General features: G+C 37.9%; 1 protein-coding gene across 3 annotated transcripts in view; it reads right to left on the bottom strand.

Annotated features, from left to right (window-relative positions):
- Positions 1 to 22,144, bottom strand: part of chrm3a (cholinergic receptor, muscarinic 3a) — a 79,801-nt gene that overhangs the window by 43,569 nt on the left and 14,088 nt on the right. For 2 of the 3 annotated variants that reach the window (XM_005474184.4, XM_005474185.4), the window contains exon 2: positions 9,602 to 9,716. The gene's annotated coding sequence lies outside the window, so the exon portion shown is untranslated. Of the gene's footprint in view, positions 1 to 7,204; positions 8,195 to 9,601; positions 9,717 to 22,144 lie in introns of those variants that run through there. The other variant, XR_002064196.2, reaches the window with a different exon arrangement.

The following is a 22,144-nucleotide window of genomic DNA, read 5'->3' as shown; positions in this document are numbered from 1 at the left end:
AATTCTTGTACTGTTTCCACATTAATTTTAACTTGGACAGAATGGGCAGAAAAAAAGGAGTGGGTGGATATGGCAAAAGAAAAGAGGACAGCTGTGCTGCTGTCAATTAACCAAAACTGATATACCTCACAAAAAGGTATTTAAATACTGCTGAAAACCTTCTCAAAACTGACCCTCGGACTTTTTAATATATTATATCTATTATTTTATTACAAACTAAATGTGCTGCAGTAACAAATAACTACAGCTGACCAAATACTAGGAGCATGCAAGGGACATTTTTTCCACACTAAAGTTCAAGATTGTTTAGATAAAAGTGTCGTTTTGGTACGTTTCCTTTTCTAGTCTAGTCAGCAGTACAGGAGATAAGAAACATTTTTCAAAAAGTTAAAGCCGCACATAAAATAGCTCAGTCTTTCACAGAAAGCGGATGGGTATTGCAAAGGAAAACACTGTGAGGACAGCTGTGACACTTTGTATTAAATTTCATACTTCTTGAAGGACACTCTTCTTTGGATGCTGGCTGCCCTTTTTTCCTTTCTCAGTCAAAATTATCCTTAAATTTCCTAGATAATGTTTAGGTCCAGGCTCCTGGGAGGCCAGTCCATGACAGATAGTGTTTGATTGTGTGTTTTCTTTATCCAGTCTTGATTTACTGCAATGACAGTGTGTTTAGTATCATTGTCAAGCTGAGAAATGAAGCTGTTGCCAATCAGATGCTTTCCAGATGGTATTGCCCGTTGGTTTAAAATATGACTGTATTTTTCTGTGTTAATCATTCCTTGTATCTTGAAATGATTCCCAACACCACTGGCTGAAATTCAGCCAAAACCATTACAGAGCTTCCACTGTGTTTTACAGACGGCTGTAGACACTCACTGTTGTATCTCTCTCCTCCTCTCCACTGTACAAAGGTTTGAACAAAAATTTCTAATCTGGATTCATTACTCCATAAGATCCATTGCCACTGATTTCCAGTCCACTTCTTGTGTAATTTGGCCATTCTTGGCATTTTCTCTCAGTTTCCCTTTCTGAAGAATGACTTCTTGACAGCCATCCTTGCACTGAGACCATTTCCGTGGAGGCTTTGGCTAACAGTTGATCGATCAATGGAGGGCTCAGATGGATCTCTTAGGTCCTGTGGCAGGTCTTTTGTATTTTTTTATGTAGGACATAACTTTCAAATACTGTTCACCTGCTACAGAAAGTTCTAGTTTCTAGGCCTGGTCCTTCTTCTTTTGTTCTCCATTTGCCAATATACACCATGCTGAAATATGCCAATTACATCTTTGAGAATGCTCTTTTTATTTTAGAACACATTTTATACTCTCAGTAAAAAATGCTGCATGTTACGTGCAGACTCACCACTGGCTCATATCTTGAGTTATGTGTCTTTTTTTATACTCAAATGTTCGGTGTTGTGTGTTCTTAATGACCACTGATAAGGGGCTCAACAAAAACAGTTAAAAACAACATTCTTCTGAAAAAGGTCAGGTACAAGGACTGAATAGAAATTAACTGAAAAAGCACCCGATGTCTAAAGAAAAACTTTGAAAGACCGTCACTTAGACATTATAAGAATATCTGGCTATTTGGAAGCTAAAAGGCAAAGAAATAAGAAGTGTCTCGAGACTTTTTGCACAGTACTGTACCTCCATCAAATGTACTGAGTGAGAGTATAGCTGCAAGGCAAGTAATACAAGGCTCAGGGTAACAAGAAGGTGATAATGAAATCTTTTTATCTAATGAAAAAAGTGCCTGAAAAGCATAATAACTAGCCAAACAACTTCTAAACAGGTTTACAAAATTAGTGAAGGCATAAGACAATCTTTTTGAAAAAGAAAAAAAAACACTACACTGAAAAGACAAATCTCTGTGGGGCAAACATATTGACAGAAAGAGGCAGTAATTGGAGCCAAAGCTGCCTTTGGACAAAGCAATCAGTGAATGAAGTGGTAAAGTGCAGGAATGGGACTTGGCTAAAGGGTTATGCAATATGGCTGGAAATCAAAAAGGACTCATTACGTGCATCATGCTAGGTGCCATAATTGACTAAAACCTCAGTGGATGAGTTACTGGGTTAGGGTTAGGAAATAAACATAATAGGAGATAAAAAACATCACATGCATCCAAAAAAAAAAGCCAATCACTCTGCTGTAGTACACTTAACTGGGAATGATACAGCACTGAGTCTCGACATGCACCTCTAAAGCTTTGCTTCTGTACCATCCCAGCTTCTTTAATCTGTCCCCTGGGGCTTCACCTCATACCAACAGGGACACTCCATCTCAGTGTCCTCTAAAGCAGACAATACATATAACCCAAATATATATGTTGGGTTTTTTTGTTTTATTTTTTATTTTTACTATATTGTGGTCTGGTTTAACACGTTCTGATTAACTAATAATATATTTCAGTCACCTTTCTCACTCACTATGCATTAATAGACCTCTCTCTGGCTCTCTTCCACATTATGTCTTCCCTCGGTCTCCGCTACCAGTCGCGGCAGATGGCCACCTCTCCCTGAGCCTGGTTCTGCCGGAGGTTTCTTCCTGTTAAAAGGGAGTTTTTCCTTCCCACTGTTGCCAAAGTGCTTGCTCATAGGGGTCATTTGATTGTTGGGTTTTTCTCTGTATGTATTATTGTAGGGTCTACCTTACAATATAAAGCGCCTTGAGGCAACTGTTGTTGTGATTTGGCGCTATATAAATACAACTGAAAATTGAATTGAACATAAAAATGCAGAGTAACTATTCCAGTGCATATATACAAAGTGACAGGTAAATAGTAGAAAATAAAAAAGCAGTTACCATGTTTCTGTTGCAACATAATTTAGCAGAGTTATTGTATCTCTCAAGTGATGTGATTGGTATTTGACTTTTAGTGTTGGGGACAAAAATGCTGGCAAAGTCCTTTCCAAGCTGTCCGGTCCCAAGAGAGCCAATTTCAAAAACAGCACTTTGAAATCTATCGGATCATTATTTAAATTGAATTCCATCCACTTGGATGGCATCATTTGCATTTATATACACAGATACACTGTTAATGAAAAATGGGCTTCTCATTTGCCAGAGATAAAGAGTTTTTAAGCAAAGTGAAAACAACAATCACTACAATGTTTCAAAATGCCCTAATCCTACTGTCGCCAAGTATCATCAAATTTTTGTGTGAACAGAGCTTAGTAGAAGTGTGTGTGTGTGTGTGTGTGTGTGTGTGTGTGTGTGTGTGTGTATTTATTGGAGATTTCCTAACTCTTAACTTAGTGAGAGATTATTCTTTAATTGCGAATACGAGCCCCTGAGAACTGCAGCTGAATACCAAATAGGTTTTTATAATGTTTGAAGTATTATAGTACAGAGCCCACTAGCTAATGAAGTCCCAATGGAATGGTTTCCCCAACTATAATTCACCTTTTGTTCTCACAAATGCTTCATCAGTTCCCCAGATCAAGTTAGGATATGCAACAAAACAGAAACTAAAAAAATATATATAGTGTGGCTTCAAAAAATGGACTCTTACAGATAATTGACATATGTTATACAACAAACAGAAATAACCAAATAATGAATTTATTACTAATTAATTAGTTAATTTGTTTTGTCATTTATCTTAAGGATTTCTTGTAGACCATGTAATGGTGAAGCAATAATTACTGCTCCAGGTCTTATGACAAAAAAGATAAGAGAGTTGCCAGCACTGAATGGTGCATTTTACTGAGTTAGTCTGCAAATAAAGTTTAAAAAATGTAGCAATGCAACTTCTGTAATTTTTTGTTGCTAGAAAATTGATTTTGTCAGGTGACCAGTTAGTATAGGGTGCATATCTGAAGCTTTCTTGAATATCAATGAAGCTGGGTTTTTTTTAATCCCCAGTGACCTTTTAAATGATTAGCTTTGGATAAACAAAACTCAAAGCACTTTAAACCATAGTGATTACAATCTGCCACCAAACATTGTGCATGTCCAATAAAATGTAACAAAGAGACAAATGGCTGAGATGGATGAAATGAAACAAACCTGAGACAAACACATTACTTTAGACAGGTAATGATATTCTAAGAAATGAGGTGACAGAAATGGTTTATCTGTGCCTTCCTACACATTCACAAATGTGTTTGTCCATATCTCTTGTATAACCGTGTCCATGCCTCCTGTTACTCCAAACCCAAATTAAATGCACGCTGACTGAATCCTATCCAGTGCTTGAGTGCTTTTAACCACATTTGCTGTTGGAACCACCCTCACAGATGTGCTGCTTGGTGACAAGCCCACTGTAAACCCACTGAACTCTTCATAGCATTTACACTGCATGCATGCACCATTTCATTAGCGATAAATGAGCCTTGCCTTTGGCCAATTAATGACTTTTTTTAATGTTTGCTTGATTTTAATGTTTTTTGGGGTGTTTTTTGTGTGTGTTTATTTCACTTATAGCGATTGCATGGATTATAGCCTGAGGTATCTACTGTCAAATGAATGCAAGTCTGATATCAATCATCGGTTCAGTGGAAGACCAGATTTCCATTAAGAGGAAGCCTCATCCAAGGCTACATCATTTGATGCAAACTTTTCAGGAGAAGTTGAAGTTATATTTTATCAGAAAAAGTTCTGCAGCACTATGCACCAAATAGATAATATTATCACAACCTATCATCCCTATGTTATTTATACTCAGGGGTTGGACTTCATTACTTTTATAGTTTTTTTATCATATTTTTTTTTAATTTACTGTCTTTATTTACAAAACAACAAGACTTACACAAGTTCTTTTCTAATGTCAGGTCACAAGTTAATGTAATTCAAAGGTTTTATCACCAGGTTGAAGTCAGTAAATAGATAAAGCAGCACATAAATAGTTAAAATAATACACTGATGATAAAGGAACTGGAGATGGACCGATCCGATATTACGTATCGGTATCGGTCCGATACTGACGTAAATTACTGGATTGGATATCGGAGAGAAATAAAAAATGTAATCCGATCCATTAAATAAAATTAAAAAAAACTTGCGACACGTCGTAACTCGGCTCATAACCGTAGCACATCGGAGCAGTATGCCTCACGTCATAGAGGCTGTGTGTATTTGTAGCCTCGCTAGCAATCCGGCAGTTCATCTCCGAGGAAGTTATCCCAGAGAGAAGTAAAGCAAGTGTGTAAGTTCATCTCTGAATGTTTGTAAAGCATTCCCGCGTTAAGCTTATCAACCGATATATGGAGCGACTGCCTCTCTCTCTCCTACTGCTACTTCAATCATGAAACTGCTTAATGATCAGCTGATCGGCTTTTCTGTCGCGAGTCCTTCTCTCTTCTTTGTTTTTGACCCACTTTGCACCAGAAAGAGGAAACCAGCGGCTGAACAACAGCAGCACGTTTAACCTTGATAAGCTGTTGTTAGAATTTATTTAATATTACTTTCTAGACCAGGATCCTTTTCTACGTAGCTGACAGCTGGTAACTGTGCAGGGGCGGATCTAGCAAAGTTTAGCCAGGGGGGCCGATAGGGCATGAACAGGGAAAAGGGGGCACAAAGACATACTTTTCTTTCTTATTCTCATTTAAAATGTATAGCTTTTAATAAATAATTATCTGAATCTTACACCCAAAGTTTTAATCTGATGTAAAATGTATAGAAGTCCATTACTGTATATAGTAACTGTTAAGTCTAATATACCCTAGTAAGCTATAGTACTTTTTTCTTTGAGAAGGTACCATCTGTGCAGTCTGCAATTCTGTTGAAGAAAGATGTTGAATCTATTTAATTATTCTTGAAAAATAATTTATTTCTGTGCATTTCTTTTTCACACTGCATCAAATTAAAGTTGATTACGTCGATTAAGCATCATGAGGTGGAGGGTGGGGGGTGGTTCCCTATTTTTTTTTGCTGGGAGTTTGCAACCCTATTAGTTAGGTTGCTTAATATTTCTGCTAAGTACTCTTTAAAATACCAGAATAGGGAGGATGGAGTAGGTTTAAGTTTATTAGATTGATCAGTGTTGCTGAACTATGAAATATTTTGGGTGCAGTGTATTTTTTACATACAGGTATAACAGAATAGCTTTAGTGTTGTTGTTTATTTAAACTTGAGTATGACCTTATACAAAATGCAGCAAGATATTAAAAAAACAGTTTTATTGATTAAAAAACACACAATATCGGATTCATATCGGTATCGGCAGATATCCAAATTTATGATATCGGTATTGATATCGGACATAAAAAAGTGGTATCGTGCCATCTCTAAAAGGAACTGGAACTTATATAACATTTTTTACTCTGAGCAACAGACTTTCGACTACAACCCCCATTCACACTTTTATACAGCACTTTTTATTCTGACACACGCAAACACACGCACACACACACACACACACACACCAGGAGGAACTTGTGGTTCAATATCTCGCATTACTGATACTTCAACATGCAGACCAAAGGAGCTGATTATTATACGACCTATGGTACTTCCTTAGCTTTTATTTTTGCAGCAATTTTTGCTATTAGCGAAGAATAAATAACAGAAATAATTATCACTAATATAACTTGAGACCACACAACCAAAATCCCAGCCTCTCCACTTCTGGATCCAACACAAATATTCATTTCATTTGTCAAGGGACAGCCTGTCGCCCTCTTTGTGACACTAGTACTTTGCCTTTAACAACATTTTTGGGGTTCTTTTTTAAAAGCAAATCTTGATCCAATTAAATCACACGCATACTGCTTTTCCCAAGCAATGCTGCCTATTCACATTACACATTATTAAGCATCACATTTATTATTGTACATCTAAGTATTGGTAGTAGCGTTTGTGTTTTTGCATTGTGGTTGTTGTCATCTGCCAAATGTCATTATTATTACAGCTGATTATTTTTTACTGTCTTGTGTGTGCTGATATTTTGTTTTTGCAGATAATAACTTACAGATGTTGAGCAACTGCCACTGAGGACTGCTACCCTACATGGGCCTTCACAAAAGCAAAGTGCCTGGATTGTGCATCTAAATTAAGATCAAGCGCACTTCACCATCATTTTTACACGGGTAGTTTAAATTTAGTGGTCTACAGAGATTTCAACGATTAGATATATTTTTTCAAATTTGGATAAATATTTTGAATAATCATCTTGTCATAGTTGTTATAACAGCCCATAAAAATGCCAAAACCAAAAATATATTGATCCTATTAACGAGCACCAACTGTGTTTTAATCAGCAGCTTAGAAACGAAGCTGGTAAGTTTAAATGTTTTAATGAATTGCATGCTTGTTAGTAACTGGTTGGTAATATAATTTGGCGTCACTAGGATTTAAAAATTCATTATGACCTTATATTGTATTGCAATGCAGTTGGTCTGAGAAAGAACATGGGATCTGCTTTCAGGTTTTAGAAGGTCTAGGCTGTGACAGGAGAATTCAGCCAATCACAGGTCTTTTCAGACTGAATTAGCTGAGTGCATGAATAATAATTTACTCAGGAAAGACTCCGTTTTTGTAGTTCTGCCTTTGTATGCCACAACAGTTGACTTTAAATCACACAATCCAGATGTGATCGAAGTGACGACTTTCAGCTTTTATTCAAGGGGTTTTAACTGCATTTTTATTAACTGTTCAGGAATTAATGTCAGTTTTATCCATGGTTGTTAGACTCATATTAATGTAGCTCCTCAGGCAGGACTAATCAGAGCCTTCCCAGGCAGGCTTGCAGGATAATACCGGATCATGCTGTTTTGATCGACTGGAAGAAAGAGTTCTGCTACCACTTCATTATACCCCTTTAGCTCATGAGAAGTTATCTGCACACATGATTTCTTTTAACTAAAATCTACAAGAGGTGACACTTTTGATAAACTAGAAAATAAGAACTCAAGTAGCAGCTGTGGGGGGCTGTACTTTGTGGAAATGATGCTTTGAGCTAAATTCTACCATCAGCATGGTACTGTAACATTCTCACAGTCAGCTATGAGCCTCTGTACACCACCACACATGGGTTTTAAATCAAACAACTGAGATGTGATTGAAGGGCAACCTTCCAGCTTTAATTCAAGGGGTGTTACAAAACATCTGCAGCTGTTTAGGAATTGGAGAAAATTTTATACATAGTGGCCCGTTTTCAGAATTGCCTTTTATATTTTATCACTACAATTTTAAATATGAGTCCCAAGTAGATGTTGGTGCAAGTGAGGAAGGCCTTCATTAGGCTGAAAGAAAAAAACGATAACAAAGTTAAACAAATCAGATAAATACCAAAAATTTTTGGCATAGCCAAATCAATAACCTGGTAAATTCTTAAAAAGAAAGAATGCACTGCCAACTCCGCAACACCATAAAGCTCAAAAGACCGAGGAAGGCAACTAAAGTAGAAGATAACAGAATTATTTTTATGGTTAAGTAAAACAAATTTACAACATCTAATCAAGTCAAAGGGAAGGGGAACTCCAGGGGAAGTAGGAATGTCCTTGTCAGAGTGAGTAATAAAGAGGCACCTTCATGAATGTAAATACAGAGTTTACAACAAGGAGCAAACCACTGGTTATACTCAAGGACAAGAAAGCCATTTCTGAAAAGAAATCTGTGGGCAAATTAACTTGTACCAGAATGAAGGGAAGAGATGGAGGAGGTCACAAACGGCTCGTGATCCAAAGCATACCACAATATCTGTCAAACATAATCGAGGCAATGTTATGGCATGGGCAGGTATGGCTGCCAGTGGAAGCGGGTCACTAGTGTTTGTTGATGCTGTTACTACTGATAGAAGCAGCAGGATGACTCTTGGAGTGTAGAGGGCTATACTCTCCTCAGATTCAGCCAAATGTTGCAAAACTGATCAGACAGAACTTCACGGTGCAAATAGTGATAATGACCCAAAGCATAGTGACAGTTAGTTAGTTTTGAGCCTCTAAAAACAGGAGACTATGTATAAAATTGCTCTAATTAATAAACAATGAATGCAGTTTTATTTTTGTAAACCCCCTGAATTAAAGCTAACAGCTAAACACTAGCGTACATAGTCAAAACTACAAAAATTGTGTCTCTGTTCAGCAAATTATAGACCTACCTATATAATAAGTCCACACAGGAAGTGAGACCACTGGTGAAATGGGTTGAGTAGAGGGCTGCCAAAAGAATAAGTATAAGCCATATGGCTATGCTCATTTGCTCAGAAGGGCTTAAAACAGTCAGGGGGAGGAAAGAGCTGCAGGAGGAGTGCTCACACACACTAATACAACGTGCACTGTGTCTCTTTTTCTGAATGATACTAAAGGAAAAACAGATTTAGTCATAAAAAAATATATACCATCTTAATTGGGGAAAGGCCTTTTTTGCACTTAAACCTTTTTTGCAGATCAAAAGGAACAATTTTAAGCATAGCTCATTCAATCAGCGCTTTAGGGTGCTAGAAAAAAATCAAAAAACATAAATCTATGCTGAACTTTTTTTCCTAAAAAGGTAGCAAATATAAAACTGTACAAATTTTTTATGTCTTCTGTTTTAGAGGACTTCATTTAAATGTCTAAAACGAACTTTTGGGTTAAGCAGCAGGTCAGGTAACACGGGGGGAAGATGGTGTCATGGGCCAACAGGAGATTCTCTCACTTTTAACTCACCAAATAATTTGTGGAGGTGAAATTCCTGGAGGTCACCTTTCAGCAGAGTGCCTTTTGGTGTCCATGCTGTGTACTGGGGGTGCACGATTATCCTCCTCCAGCCGGATCATGGCGTCTGGAAGGCAGACAGGGAGCAGGGGGCAGAAATAAGGACAGAAAACAAGATAATGTGTTAAAAACACACGTGTCCAAATTAGGAAGTGAAACACGTATAGCACGCCTTGTAGCAATTCATCTGAAGGTCAATCATTAACAGGTGGATAGTTTGTAATATTAATTTCAATTCGGTCAAAAATGACCGGTCTTTCTCTCCAGAAATTAAACATTTCAGCTTTAAAAATAAAGCCAAATATCTTTATTCAGTAACTAAACATATAACACAGCCAAATAGCTCATATTACTCTGCAAAATACCTTGACATCCCCTGCAATGTTAAAATATTTCTTTATGTTTTATTTATGCAATATGTTACAATCAAGGATCTACTCAAATCGTGTGGCTACCATTCCCCACTGGATAATATCTGTCAAAGGGAAGAATGGCATGTCTTCATGTCTAGGGAAGTGTTCATGCCTTATATAGTCTTGGTCTAGTAGAGTTGCTTGCTGTACATAACTGGATCTAGCCAGAGGCTAAGGAAGCAGACCTTCTGAGAGCTCATTAAAACAGTCTTCAAGTGAATGTACTACAAAAGAATGAGCTTGCCATTAAAAATAATCAGAAGTAATGGAGCGGTTCCCACACTGAAAAAACATTTATTAAAAACGGAAGTCATAGCTGGCTTGGATGAGTAAATGAAAAAGGGTTATGGAGAGGAAGAAGGCCAAGGCACGGGCTTGATACTAATATTCAAACAATTCACAAACACCTCCAGCATTGTGAAATAAATGAGCATACCGGTCTCATTTTCGTGTTACATACAAATTACACCTCAAAGGTCAATCGAGAAAATATTTCCTTTCTAATGGGAAGTTGCATGACATTTCTAAGCAAGGACAACTCTCTACAGTGACATCTTTTTTTAGTAACACTGACATTTTCAGTGGCTGCATGAGCACTAAAGTGAAAACAGGCAAAATTTAAATAAAAATGAACAACTGTTTTGTAGCATTTAAAATGAGACGTTTTAACAACATGGAGTATTTCATCCTAATACCAACGACCCTGCTTGACCTATCTGCTTCACAGTTTAGCAGAGTCTGCAGAGGCGTTCTCAAGTGAGACCGAACAAGACAATTACCATTTTCAAGTTTCCACTTTAAATCTGTAACAAGACTTGATCTGAGTCTCAGTTTATAAGAAATACCCAATGAATGAGGGGGCTTTTCCCACAATAATGTGAAATGGTAATTATCCAGATATGAGAATGTCGACGTACAATAGCTCATTAGTACTCTGTTACAGAGATGTTTTATACAGTACATGTGAAGGGCACTGCTTTAAAGTAACAGATAAAAGGTCAAGTAATTATATAAGTTTTAGTTCACAGTTTGAATTAAAACTGTTCTGAAGGAGGAAACTGAATCGTTCATGTTCAAAATGCAACTGTGGGCCTTGTGAAAAGAAACTCATGTTTAATTAGCAGACCTTTGTTAAAGTGGAGATTGAGCATTCATACACCAGGCGCAGGCATAAATCGCCAAATAGAATTTAAAAAAACTGACAACATTTTTCCTGATCTCTGCTCTCGGGTCTTGTTGTGTTGCACCAGCTGGTTAAAAAAATTCTAACCTACTTAGCATTAGTTCACCATTCAAACACGAGAAATCTATGAGCTTGAAAATACAAAGTTGATGTGCAAGAAAACTGCACAGTTTGCACTGTTGCCTCGCAGCAAGAAAGTCCTGAATTTCGCTCGACTCCACCATTCTTTTCAGTTACTCTGACTTCCTCCCACAGTACAAAGGGATGCAGTTAGTGGGGTTAGGTTAATACCTATAGTAGCAGCCCACCCCCCCACCCCCACCCTACCTGCGACCTTGATAAGGATAAGCATAAAAGAATTCATGGGTGGATAATAGATCTGTTAGACATCATGACATTATAATCATTAATGAATTCATGTATGATGACATAATACTTTTCTAAAATGCTACAAATGGATCATTTTAGCCCTTTTGTAGGTGGCTGCTAGCCAAAATAATATCCTAATATATTAGATAGATAAGAACCTTCAGGGACTAAGATTTACCTTTGTACCAGTGTTGGTTTCTCAACTCCTGATCTTGTAAGCTGTGCTTGCAAACAGTATCAGATTTCCCTGAAAAATTAATTAAATACTCTAACATAAGAACTAATCTTACATAATGACCTGTTCGCATGTTGCAACCCACTTTTAGAGTGAATCTCTATTTAGAATAGTTCTTTGTAAGTAGGAATTTACAATGGGCAGATGTACCTCTGGAAGCATTATAAAATAATAAAAGTTGATGGTGCCAGAAGAAAGAAACTCCCTGGGCATCTAACATCTATTAAAAGAAGGCACATACAGTATAAGTCTAATGGGTTTTGAGAACAGAAAGGACTGAGAGAATGTGGTAAAGCTGCAGTGGCAACAACTAAAACACGAATGTAAACCAGTGCAAATCTCATAAATCTATCACTCAGTCTCATATCTCTCTTCCTCCACAACTGAGCCCCTTATCTCACCCAGCTTTGGTCCAATATAAATCTACAAGCAACCCTCTTCAATTTTATTGGCCGAAAATCCATTGATATCACTTTTCACTGAATGTTTATCCTAAACTGTGAGAGCAGAAAAGTGAGAACAACTGCACAGACCCTAGAAAAACTGCTCTTGATTAATGTGTTTTAGGATTTATATTATACAAGTCAAATAGTCAGTGTCGGTTTAATTTAAGAGCCTCAAGTTTTGCTGGGGCATGATAAAAAATAGGGTTCAAACTTCACTAAAGAAAAAAAATGTTTACTGCGATAAATGCTACAATTGACTAAGTATCTGCATGCGAGGGTCTGCAAGAGCCTCAGGGAGCGTGTTATAAATGTATGGAGGAGTGTATATTGTCTTCAGCTGTAACACTGCATATGGGAATGTGTAGGAGCAAAGCAGTTTGTATGAATGTGTCTGTGAGAGTGGCAGAAACATAGACATCCACAGAAAGACAGAAAGAAACAGTCTGTTTCTTATGGTTGAACTGCAGTTGAGATTCAGCCAAGGTCATCCTCTTACTTATGACATACATGGAGCCAGACTGAGCCTCTCACTTGGACGCTCTCCATCTGCTCCCACTGATAAGACTGGCTACTTCATGAGCAGCAGACAGACACTACAGCTCTGTATTGTGTATTATATACAGCAGTAATGTGATTAAACTACATTAAGATTGTCTTAGCTTGCCATAAAGATGATAGACAGCATACACATGGTATATACTGCGTGCTACATACAGTGCAATCATAGTATAGATGTTCATCTTCCTAAAAAATCCATTTTGTGATATTTAAAATGCACTGAGATTTAACTGTGGGGTAGATGAGCTAATGCAAGGACGGTATTCTTAAGTCAAAAGAGCTGTCATGCCACAAAGGTGGACACGGATCATCTGTTAATTGGTTTATGCATATGAACTGGGAAACTCATTTGTAGGCTATCAAAGGCGGCTGAAAACGGCTTAACCAAAATATTAAGACCTTAACTGGACTATGCAGACTGCACACATTCCACACACTTTTCCTCAGTGTCTTCTGAAACTCATGTAAAACGGGAGGGTTAATATGTGTGCAGCTGGCTGGTCAGCAGAGCTGCTCTGCCTTCTCCCGATCAACACTCAGTCACCACTTTGTGAGCTAAAGCTTGCTTTAAAATTTATGAGAGGGGAAGAAAAAGAAAATCTTTCTGGCATATCAGTGAGGACAATGAGGATTTTTTTGTAAGCCTTCTGTTTTCTGTGCTCAGAGAAGCACACGAATTCCAGATTGGCTCTGTGAAAGACAGCAGCAGCTCTAACAGTAATACTGTATGGGTGAGACATTAATGCCTAAAGAGATTAGAGAGGCGCCGTCTTTAAAAAAAAGGCATGATAGTGATAATAGATATCCGTGTTTAAGATAGCTGCAATAAACTAATAGGGAGTCAAATTCACTGCACTGTGAGGAAGTTTTGTTTTACACACGCTGAACATAAATATGATTGGCAGTCTTCTGTCAGCTGTCTTTCCATGACACATCAAACAAATAGTGGATTGTTAAATCGGGCTACCAAGAAAAAAGGTTCCTATGTCAAACCACAGAAACCTTGACAGCAGCCTGACCACAGGCACAATGTTTTCTTCATTAAAATTTCACGCTGTTAAAATGAGTGAAATTGTGAACCATCTGCTAAAACACTGTCATGTCCTCACACGAACACATACAGTGGTCTTGTAAAGGGCTACATTCAAAACTTCAAACAAATGGCTAAAATCCAGGCAAGCTTCCCTGACGGCAAAAGGTTCACAGGCTGATCACCATAACTACAGCTGATGATCTCAACATGCGATGCTTCCTGTTAAATGAGCCTTAGCCCATGGAGGTGGACCAATTGGCAGGAAATGAGAACAAATTGATTGGGAAACAGATGGAAGAGAAGCAGCCACTATAAAGCCCATGAGGCTTTAAAGGAAGGAAAGAGTTGAGGGTTGGAAATGAAAATGAGGCAGAGAGACTGAGAGCAAACAGCATGAAATAAAGGGCAGATAAAATGAACTACGGGACATAACTTTTAAAAGCTTGGAAGAGAATAAAGAGATTCCACGTTCAAATCAGAGAACTTAAACCTGAGATCTAAATTGGTTTCACTTCATTCACTGAGAGCAAAAAGTAAAACTTTCAACTGTGGCGTTTGCTTTTCTGTCAGTGACACATTTGAACAAATTGCATGTGATCTGCTTCGTGAAGTTAAAAATATTGCAAATTGTCTGCATGATAGATATTTGCTGTGTATTCCTTCCAGGAAACAAGACATTGAACAAGGCCTTGAAAATTTGCCAAGGCATTCTCACTCTCGCACATTTGTTAAGTCTTCTCTCTGAAGTGGTCCACACCGAGACAATATCTACACCGTCAGAGCCAATTTTTAGACAGATTTAAGAGTCATTCAATTTTTGTTTTCAGATTAATCAGCAGTGATGGCAGAACAGGTCTTTGCGACCTTCCAAAAAACTGCATGAATGTGAGACAGTTAAGCTCTTTAGAGGCACAATCTGTGATCCAAATATAAACTCAAAGGTCAGTACCACAAAAACTCAAAAGGGAAGCTGCCACACACTCTCATGTCAAAAGACAACAAGACTTAAGCATTTGGGATGTTTGGACTGGCACATTTTTGCTTTAAGAATAATAAAAAGTAAAGTAAAAACACACACTGGGAATTTCACCACTATTAAGATAATTTGTTTAGTTTGAGTCATGCACACTTATGAGCACACAGGCTCCTGCACTCTTTCTAGAGACTGATAAGTCAGCCAGTATTAACTATATGTCAATACATTGGGATCAGCATAATAACAGCATAATGGCTCATGCAATGCTACATGTACAAACACAACAACCAGCATGAAGGGGTCATCTACAACTTGCCATGACTTACTGTTACAACCGATAAAGGGTTTTTATTATCAATGTCGATATTTTGATATATCTGCCAATAATTGTTTCTGTCAGTCCCAAACAACACAAACAGATTTCCTTAAGAAATTGTCACAAAATATTGCAGATTATTTGTTTAAATATCAGCTGGTTGTTGTGTTTGTAGCGTTCCAAACTCATATTGCCAACAGTAAAGTTGGAGAGTGCCCTCTAGTGGACAAATTGTAAAACATCAACACTCATAACACAGTTGAAGGGTGTTTCTCCTGTCTCTACTTTTTAAATTATAATTTGTGGGCTTTTATAAATGCTGACACTGATATAGCAGCAAATAGCTAATATCAGCCAACATATTGGGCTCTACTGACGATAAAACAAAAATATGCCAGGAAAATCTGTTTATGTTTTGTGTGTCTGAAAGAAGAAAAAGAATCAGCTCATAGATCTAATTTTTTAAATCACCAGATCTCGAGCAGGCCCTCCTTGTTTTTACAGGCTTAGCACTGGCTCGTGGTCGTAGCAAGCAAAAGAGACATACACCGAATTTGTGTTTGTGTTTAAAATGCACAAACAATCAGCTCTGCGGTGGCGATGGTGAATACACAAACAAAAGTTTTGATGAATAACAATGTATGTTTGTTTACTCCACAGGGTACTTGGATTTTTCTTTGGCCTTTGCATTTGAGACAGGTATTTCAGCAAAGTTACATATACTGAAACCATAGCTGATTTCACATGCAGTAAATAGGTTTTGAAATGCCCTGAAATACCTGCTGGGCTGATAAAGCGTCTATGCTGAATGGCAAGTCAGATACAAAAAGAAGCGTTTGCAAACTCAGCAAATGACTCACGGGCATATTAATGACTATCCCTAACAAATACACAGAGAAACCTCCACTTTCAAGTGTTTATTTAGATGAATTCTATCAGTCAGGGTCAGTGGATTAAAACCTCTGGCTCTCTATATAAATTATAAAGCAGCATACTGAAGAAAACCCAAGTAAGAGATATACCAAGTAAAGAAAAATCCTACTACATTAAGAGATTTAGAACTGATAAAAAGGAGAAAAAAAAATTATTTCAGGAATGTGCCACTTCACTGTGAATTACCTCTAACTTGAACTAAGCCTCTGTACTAGAGGATAATTCATGCCATTATGCCATGAATTTAGATGTGCTCCTATTAACAGCCTATTGATCCTGGTGATGTAGACAGTGTCAGATAATGACAGGTCTAACCCAAGCCAAGTCAAATTACAGTCAAATGTATTCATATTAAGTACTTTAAATAAACAGGCTGTTTGCAAAGTGCATGAGTCATCAGTGGAAGGATGGGACTCGCATGGGTTGAGGGTATTTATCTGCCCAGAGTGTGAATTAAAAAATCCAATCCCGGTCTCCACATCATTAACCCTTAGTAGCTGCTATGACCTTAGATGTTCATTTGATCTTAACATGTTTTGGTGAGTGTCGGAGTGGAATGGGGGGTGTGTCTATGTGATGGGGAGTGGGGGGGGGTGACCCTTTGATGTTGTAATGCAAAATTTCTTTTATCTCTCGTGGAGCGTTTGAGACCGGGCAGGCTGTCCAAAAACTCAATTAGAGATACTGTGAATGTGTGCTGACAGCATAAGAGGAGGCGTGAGGCGCAGAGGTGTGAAGGATACAGGGAAAAAATAAATGTAACTATTAGTCCAAATGGGACCACTAACTGAGCAACACAAACCTGAAAAGTAGATTTTTTTATATAAAATCTGGTCAATTTAACTACACAGAAGGAAAACAGAAAAGCCTAGAGTTTGGTAGCAAAATGCCCACAGAACAAACCAATTTTCTGTTTATGACTGACTCAGAATGTATAGCATCCAGCTGGTGTACAAGTCAACTTTTCACATTGAAGTTAATGGATAGCATTGCCTTTGATGGATAGCGGAATGCAGCTTGCTTGGCAAGTGATGGGTATCCTTGCTGCACAGAGTGAAATTCTTCAACCCATTCATCCAGCCACCATCCAGGGCTTCATCATCACAAATACCACAAAGTAGCATAAAAGAATTCAAAATCCCAAAAGCTCAAAGCTCTTAGCATGCTCAATCAGCCAAAACTGTGTGGGTTGTTGGTACTTCCCTGATGAAGTACACTACCATAACTTAGAAAGAAGGTGGGAAAAAAGAGGGAATGGAAATAAGGATGAGGAGGGAATGAATGGCAGGGAGAAGAAGAGGCGGAATATGTGGCTGCGTGTTTTCCCCATCTATTTGCTGTGTATATGAACAGGACTGGCAGACCCGTCTGCATTCTTTTATGACACTGAAAAGATGCACTGCAGCTTAGGTGAGAAGGGAGGAAAGCAGAGAGTAGAGGAGGTGGGGAGGAAAAGAAGCAGAGGCACGGCTTTTTACATTAGGCTTTTCATCTCTCTTCTGCCATCGGTCATCAGAAATGGGAGAACACCGACTCCCAAACACTGTGCTTCATTCCAATTCCATTTAGCTCACAACTGTTTGAGAAAGAGGGCTATATTACAATGTCCCGAAAGGCACAAAAAGAATTATTCATGCACAAAGGAATTTAACTGCATTGTTCCATCGCCAGTACCAACAAAAGGATATTCTAGGATTTCAAATAAAGATGGTCTTCCATCAGACAAAGGCTATTTCTAATATCCATCTTTCTGTACCAGTGATAGTTATGAAATACTTCCTGTGGAGTGTCATGAAATAAATAAATAAATACCTAAATAAAGACAAGAGGTGAAATATGTGGTTAAAAGGCCGGTGCCGCAACATCAGGAGAAACGGTGTTAAATCTGACCCCTTGATCTCTTTAATCAGAGCGCACTCAGTGTCTCACACAAGCACACACACAGAAAAAATATACTCTGTTCTCATACATCTGTGAGACTTACTGGGTGATTTTTAATATGTTATGGCCATAATTAAGCATGTATAATGCTGAGAAGTGTTTGTGTGTTCAAGAAGTCACTTCAGAGAGAATGATATGTTTACCTTGCATCTAGAAATCATGGGAAAAAAGCATCTTTAGGCCATTTGTTTGTTTTTTCACAAGTTATTTGTCCAGTTTGACCTTTTAATGCTGCACAAACAGTAAGTCATAAACAGTAATGGGGACCCCCAAGATCTTCATACTGAAATTGAGCTATAACAGAAAAGAGATCTGAGCTTTATTTGTGGAACGTTTAAAGTGAAGATCCAATAAAATGCTGTGCAGAGAGAGAAAGAGAGGACTTAAAATAAAATAAAATAAGAAACTGAATAAAAAAGGTAATAAAAATGTAATAAACTGTAAAACACAACTTTATAATAATCCTGAATAGTAAAAGGCATGGCATTATTTTCTAGTATGTTTATGACATCACCAGATAACAGGATAAAACTTTTTCCTCTTTTTCTTGGATGCTCATAACGAGGCTCCTACTGAGGCTGTTGGCTTGCGGCTACACCTGCACCACTGAAAGGGACCGGCTTATAACGAGGCATACGTGAGCATGATCGGGTGATCAGTGCGTTTCTAGTTATGACAGCCAAAACTTCTCCATAGATGGACAGATAATGATTTTGCTCCAGGGCTCCAGTCAGGCAGTCTCAAAGGAAGAAATATCAATCAGATTATTTCAATAAAGACATTTTTTTTGACCCAGTGGCATTTGATTAACAGCTAATCTGGCTATTTCTGTCTTTGATGTGCAGTTTGTACAAATCTGGATTTATTTTTTACGCAGTTGGTTTGGCAAAACCATAGACTGTATAAAACTAACGTGACATTACCAGTCTGATTTTGAAGGTAAAAACTTGGCTTCTGTAATGTTGGATTTTTGCAGCTAAAAGTGACCATATATGGATGAGAGGGTAGAGCTTTACCCGTTCAAGTTATCAACTAATATGGTTAACAAACTACACACTGACCATGTGAGTGCATCACACTGGGCAAATATAACTACTAAATGGTGCTATGTAACATACTAATTAAATACTAGAATGTCACTAATAAAAGCTGTTGCGTAAATACAATACAACACAATTAACGACAGGCAGGAGCAATTATTTGCCAGATAACTGCATTAGAAATTTTCCGGAAAGCACCAACACCACAGAGAAGTCTATTTCAGTGACTTGAATTAGCTAAGGCAAAGCACGAGACACAGCTGCAGGCTACAACCACCCATGCTGGCATCCATCTGTCAGTCAAAGTGACCACGTCTCTAACCCTTCAAAGCCAAATGTATTATAGTTAATACATGGCCAGTACCATGACTTCTACCCCCACCCCTCCACCAAAAAAACAAAAACAAAAAACTAAATAAACTGCACAAAGCATTTTAAATTATTTCATGGTTCAGGCTTTAAAATGCTAATATTAAAAAACTGGAGGCCTTAATAAATTTGAATGGGCAAGTCACATATCCCCCACTATACAGTTTATTAAAGAGGAGAAATTAGCTATAGAAACTATTTTTGCAGATTTTTCACCTCTGCTTATCCTGCTTTAGCAAAAGCTAAGCATTTTAGCCATTTATCAATTACTTTCAGCAATTTGAATTATAGATTCATTTCTTTTAACTAATTGTTTACACATTTCTGCATTCTTTGTCTTAGTTGCAAAACTAGAATTCAAATCTTGATTTTCTTTTTACTTAGCTGAGGCACAAAAACCCTCTTACCCCCAAACACAAGCAGAAGTAATCTCTTAGATTCAAATATCTGTGTGGTACCTGCTCTATAACATGTAAACTGTTCGGTGTTTTAGGGAATGCTTTGTTTAAAAAATAGGTAAATAAAAATGAAGCACTATCACCCACCAGGAGAGAGAATCGTTTGTTGTTCAAAGTCTGAAAATACCTGCAGCACAGATAAATACAAGGTTGTGGAATAATGAGAGGCAATAAAATTACAAAAATGCAAAATACAATCAAAACAAAACGCATTAGAGAGAACAGCGTAACAACCTTATTAACGCAACACAAACTGATTCACAGTTTGCTGTTTAGAATGACAGCGGCGTTTGTTCCTTCCTCGCTCTGCTGGATCAAGAGTTAATTTTGCTTAGAGTGACTGTGAGCGGCAAGTGACAGCGGCGAATTAATGGTTCGTTATACTCAGTGTAAGCAAATGGCGAGCCAGTGATGAAGCAAAATGGATTTGCGCACGTATCCGACGCCAGCCATGACATCTCTTCAAGTATTCCAAAACAGTCAGACACTCATGAAGAAGAATTTAAAAGCAGCACTGGTTTGTAAAACCACGGGACTTTTTCAAAGCACATGCGGAAAGCTACTTCTGAAGAAATCTGAAACCTAAAGAAAAACTCAAACACTCATAATCATTCATCATAAATGTGATACATTGCTCGCTCAAACTTGAGCTAAATGAATTTTCCACTTTCTTTTCATTCAGGGCAGTCGCTTGAATCCACATGACACCTTGCACTTGCCATATGTTCAGAGGTGTAAGATCAAGTTAAAAAAAAAAAAAGTTAAGACGCTGTTGGCACTGTGGGATGGCTGGTTTTGGAAAGGGTGTCATTAAATTTTGATAGACCATGTCAAAAATATTTTGCTAGCTTGGGATTAATAAAAAGAAAACTGCACAATTGCAGAACGTGTTGTACATGCAAATTCCATTAAGAGACACGCTGCTGGTTTTACTGATGTGTTTTGGGATCAGTTTGTTTCTATCACATTAGCTATTTTCTCTGGTTTGGTAGTCACACGACGATAATACAGGAACTCTTTTTAGGTTCACACACATGAGATTACAAAACTCTTAATCTCCTGTGTCCACGGATCACCTCGGGGTGAAATTCAGCCAGGCATCGCAGATTAGAGTCCATCTATTCTAGTTGCTACTTCAAGGAGAGTGCTCTTCAAGTTCACAAATATTATATCTTCTATTCCTTGTACTGTCTATCTCTGCCAGGGTCCAAAAAAGAGCATGTGAGAGTTATCAAATGGGAGAATGTAAATCTCCAATACACCATACCCTCCTTTTTTTTCCTTATGTATTCTAAATAGCTTAATATAAGGGGTGGCACATGACGGTAGCTCTTTCAATCCTTCAAAGCTCCAGGGGCAAAAAGTTTAAAAATACACAGCCACGTTCAGGCAAGACTTATGACCAGGAGCCACTGATGTGTAGAGGTCTTATGGATGTACACCAGGCTATTTGCATATGTCATTCTGATGGATGAAGCACAAGCAGAGATCAAATGACCCTGCTGCTCAGACAAGTGTTGTGTTAAGTTGGGCCACATCCTGTCCCTTCCACTGTTGCTTTCATTGAGTGTGAACACGCTCGTACAATTACAGCAACGAGACCTGCTGATGGTGGTGAGGGATGGTGCCTTTGCACAGAGGAGCCGGGAAGAGTGGGGATCAATGCGAAGTGTGCATGAAAGATAAGAACAAGAAGTACATGCTGTAAGTCTGTGAACTAGAAAAAATAAGCCAGGAAAAGGATGCCCCCAGTAGCACTCTAGGAGTAAATAAATTCAGTGATTATTAAGAGATGAGGGGTTTTTTATTCCACTCCCTAAATTCCTCTGAATTATGCAACTATGAAAAAAAAATACTGTGACATGAAGACCTCCAAATGCTAAAGATAGCACAACAGAGGTAAATAAAATAACGAACAGCTAAGCAAGAGATTTATTAAAAACAGCCCCAAAAATCTCCTAATAAGTGCACACTCTCAAAGCAGTGACTCAGCAACAATACAACACGATAGAACGTTCTTTTCTCACTCGCCGGACACTTACTACTTTTATCACCCGTAGCATATTGTTAGCTCAAAAGCAGAGACAGAAACATAGTAATTATTTCCTTTGAGGTATTACATTGTTGCAATTCCAGTGGTGGGGAAGTAATGATAACAAACTTACATAACTTAACAGAAAATGTTTATGCTTTGGCAGCAGTCATGTTTTCAAATTTGTTCTGCA

This window comes from Oreochromis niloticus, linkage group LG13, assembly GCF_001858045.2.
Source record: "Oreochromis niloticus isolate F11D_XX linkage group LG13, O_niloticus_UMD_NMBU, whole genome shotgun sequence".
Classification (NCBI taxonomy): domain Eukaryota; kingdom Metazoa; phylum Chordata; class Actinopteri; order Cichliformes; family Cichlidae; genus Oreochromis; species Oreochromis niloticus.
Note: the sequence above shows the minus strand (reverse complement) of the source record. Positions and strands in the feature narration are given on the sequence as shown.